This window comes from Capricornis sumatraensis, chromosome 2 (assembly GCF_032405125.1).
Source record: "Capricornis sumatraensis isolate serow.1 chromosome 2, serow.2, whole genome shotgun sequence".
Classification (NCBI taxonomy): domain Eukaryota; kingdom Metazoa; phylum Chordata; class Mammalia; order Artiodactyla; family Bovidae; genus Capricornis; species Capricornis sumatraensis.
The window spans coordinates 125,656,300-125,660,688 of record NC_091070.1 but is presented as its reverse complement, the minus strand read 5'-3'; the positions used below and the strand labels follow the sequence as shown (position 1 = coordinate 125,660,688).

Below are 4,389 nucleotides of genomic sequence, written 5' to 3'. Positions count from 1 at the left end.
GGACCTCAATACTCTACTTTCAAAAATGGACAGAACAGCTAGATAGAAAATTAACAAAGCAACAGCAGACTTATACCAAACTATAGACTTAATGAACCTAATAGACATGTAGAACATTTCACACAATAGTATCAGAATTTACCTTTTCCTCAAGTGTATATAAGATTCTCCAGTATCAATGATATGTTACAAAATAAACTTTAATATAGGAAGATTGAAATTATACCAATTATCTTTTACGACAACATGGAATGACACCAGAAATCAACAAGTGTCAATAAGGATGTGAGAAACTGAAACCCTTATACACTGTTATTGGAAATATAAGATTTTTGTGGCTACTACTGAAAACAGTATGCTGCTGCTGCTACTAAGTTGCTTCAGTCTAGGTGTTTCTCAAAAATTAAAAAAATAGAATTACAATAAGATCTAGTAATCCTACTTCTGGTTTATATCCAAAGAATTTAAATCAAGATTTCAAAATGGTATCTGTACTTCCTGTTCATTACAGCACTATTCACAATGCTCAAGATGTGGAGACAACCCAAATGTCTATTGATGGATGAAAAGATAAAGAAAAGGACATATATACACAATGAATATTATTCAGCCTTTAAGAAGAAAGACATACTGTAATATGCATCAAAATGGCTAATGGTCAACCACAAAAGGACAAATACTGCATGATTCCATACAGATTATCTAAAAGTCATCAAACAGGAAACTTCCTGGATAGTCCAGTGGTTAAGACTCTGTGCTTCCAATGCAGAGGGTGCAGGTTTAATCCTTGGTCAGGGAACTAAGATCCCAGATGCCACACAGCATAGCCAAAAAGAAAAGAATTCTTTAAATATAAATAAATAAACACAAGTAATCAAACAGAAGCTGAGAGTAGAATGATAAGGGCTGAGGAGAGGGAGAAATGGGAAGCTGTTAATTAATGAGTATAAAGCTTTAGATATACAAGATGAATAAGTTACAGAGACCTACTGTATAACATCAAGCCTATATTTAACAGTATTGCATTGTACACTGAAACATTTATTGAGAGTTGTTGTTGTTTAGTCACGTCCAATTCTTTTGCTACCCCATAGACTGTAACCCCCCAGGCTCCTCTGCCCAAGGGATTTCCCATACAAAAATACTAGAGTGGATTGCTATTTCCTTCTCTAGGGGATCTGCTCCACCCAGGGATTGAACTCGCATCTCCTGCATTGCAAGTGGATTCTTTACTGATGAGCCACCTGGGGAAGCCTTTATTGAGAGTGGATCACATGTTATATATTCTTATCACATCAATAAAAATTAATATATTTTTTAAATCCATTGACTTCTTCCTACCTCCTACTTTAAAAAAAAAAAAAAAAAACCTCTTCTAACACTAAGTTCACATTATGTGCTTAATTGCTCAGTCGTGTCTGACTCTTTGTGACCCCATGGACTGTAGTTCACTGGGCTCCTCTATCCATGGGGATTCTCCAGGCAAGAATACTGGGGTGGGTTTCCATGCCCTCCTCCAGGGGATCTTCCCAACCCAGGGATCAAATCCAGGTCTCCTGCATTGCAAGCAGATTCTTTACCATGTGAGCCATCAGGGTAGTCCATGTTACACAGATACTTAAATATACCTTTTTACCTTCAGTTTTTAAATATGCTTTTTTACCTTCAGTTTTCCCCATTCCTTTTTTTTTTTTTTTAATTGGGCTCTTAAGAAGATGGAATTCTTCATGAATTTCCATGTCATCCTTGCGTAGGAGCCATGCTAATCTTCTCCGTATTGTTCCAATTTCAGTAAACCTGCTGCCCAAGTGAGCACCTACCTCCTACTTGCATGCTCAGTCACTCAGTCATGTCAACTCTTTGCGACGCTATGGACTGTAGCACGCCAGGCTTCTCTGTCTATGGCATTTCCCAGGCAAGAATACTGAAATGGGTTGTCATTTCCTCCTCTAGGGGATCTTCTGAGCCGGGGATTGAATCTGCATCTCCTAAGTCTCTCGTATTGGCAGACGATTCTTTGACTTAAGTTCAAATGTTTTGGACTAGTGTTCAAGGCTCTCTGTAACCCACTGATACCTTTCTTCATCTTGCTTGACTCCCACAATTCCTCTGGATGACTGCTCTCCTGATGTCACTGTCTACTCATTATCTCCGTCTCACCTTCAGCTTGCCTGTGTCATTATGTTTACTCACACCATTCTATGCTCCACTGCAATAACCTTCCTATTCAGCTCCATCTATACACATCTAGTGTTCCTCAAGGCCAAATCTAGGCCTTTTTTATGCACAAAATCTTTTCTGAGCATTGCAAATGGTGCAGTATTTCCTTACCCAAATGCTGGCAGCGCAGTAACTACACTCTTTTCAAGACTTCTGTCACTTTCTATCCTGACCTATACCTATTTCCCGTGTGAGACACTAACCTCCTTGAAAATAAAATTCAAGTCTACTTCGTATTTGTTTCATCTTAAGTGATACAAATAGTGCTCGAGCATACTGAGTACTGAAAAAGACATTTGTTTAGTGAATAAAGCCATCCTAGAGAACCAAACATAAGGAATGTGTTGAACAGAACAGCTACTAATAGAAAATAATTTATGTTCAGCCTTGGCAAACATAGATAGATACATAAGCCATGTTTGTGAGCAATAATTTTTTTTTCCTCAGAAACTTCTTTAATTTCTTCAACCATCTTCAGTCCAAAAAAAAAAAAAAATTAGGTCATCTGTGCATCCTTCTTAGCAGTTGTGATAGCCAAAAACAATAAATAAGCTATTTGAAATTCCATGTGTGCTTTCCTATAGGCACAGCCTAAATGTTATAAACAAAGAAGTTTAAATTCACACTGGTGCACCCTCCTTTCAGCACCCATTACCACCACTTCATTACTACTTGAGGGCTCCTCAAACATAAGAGGAGGGCTTCAGATCACAAAAATCATTATCCAAGTAAACAGTCAACTTTGATGTAAGGAGTTATTGACCACTGTGTGTTTCGACAACAAATACGACCATCACACGAAGCCTTGGTGTAAAATATTAATAGCCACTGGTTCCTTTCTTTTCCTTTCTCTCCTTCACCTTTTCCCTGCCCTGCCCTCTCACCTTTTCTTGCCAAGGAGGCTTGCAGAAGGATTTCCTTACCTCTATTGTGTTTGTTATTTTCCATCTTCTCATTTGGAAGAGAGGCTTGCTATGGTCTTGTTTTAAATTTTGTGTTGGACCATGGTGGGTCACTGGTTGAAGTGGAACAAAGTGAAATCCAGTCTGGAAAATGATAATGCTGCTTTCCAACTTCTCATCACTGCATTTTCTGCCCGCCTTGGCTCCAGAAAATTCTCCAGTTATTTCCTTTTGGCAGCACCACTTTTGTGCACTTAATAAATCTGGACTTATGAGGGCGTAGAGTAGCCTTCCCAACATTTTTTTTTAATGTTATGGACATTGCTGTTTCCCTTAGGGAGAGCTAAGTAAAACACCTCCTGCTCTTTGTAATTTCTGGCTCTGCTGTCAGTTTCTCATTTTGCTGCTCTTGGTGCTGCTTCATGACAGGCAGAGTAACGGTTCATCTACCTGATACGATTCAACAGGGTCCAAGGGAGTCCTGAGGCCCAAAATAATTTCCCTCCTAAAAGCCAATCAGCTTCACCCTTTAGATGTATTGGATGCTTAAAGTCCCCGCATTAGTATTTATCACCACACATCATTTAACTCAAAAGTCCCTTTCTCCATGAAGCCTCTCATAATTTCCTTGGCTCATTTTAGCTTCTGCTTCAGATATAATAAATCAACCTTGCATCTTAATTCTAAATTAAAAAGGAAAAACATATTCTATTATGCAATTAGTTGTTTTACGTTTCTGTCTCCCCTGATGAACAGTGAAAATCTCAGAGGTTAGAATCATATCTTATTCATCTTTGTTTCCCCAGCCTGTCACATAGCAGAGGAGCAATTAATGTTCCATGAATGAATATAGTGCCTGAGATCCTGCCATACATCATTCCTTTGGACTCCTTTTCCACAAAGCTCCTTCTTAAATGCAAATCCTCTTGGGTAGAATACCATGGTATAATACTAATTCAGTGATTATTATTGGTACACTATTAAAGCATTCCTCTTGACAGGGACCAGGATCAAGATGAAAACCTTGGGGGCCGGGGAGTATGCCAGAGGATGATTTAAAAGGGAGAGAAAAGGTTCATAAAGGGAGGCATCAAAGATTATCTACTTGATGATTTCAGTGTTCAGGCCAAATCTATCTTTCAGCTCAAGGCTCATTTACTACAGAAAATTATGCTTTCAAAATGTTTGCCCATAGAGGATGTAGGAGTTGACTGTCACAATTAATCCAGAGATGCATTTGTAACTGCAATATAATAGGGTACATGAA

General features: G+C 38.5%; 1 non-coding gene across 1 annotated transcript; it reads right to left on the bottom strand.

Annotated features, from left to right (window-relative positions):
* Positions 1-1,709: 1,709 nt before the first annotated feature.
* Positions 1,710-1,816, bottom strand: LOC138074677 (U6 spliceosomal RNA). The gene has a single exon (XR_011144503.1). It is a non-coding gene; the product is annotated as a U6 spliceosomal RNA (small nuclear RNA).
* Between the last annotated feature and the right edge of the window lie 2,573 nt (positions 1,817-4,389).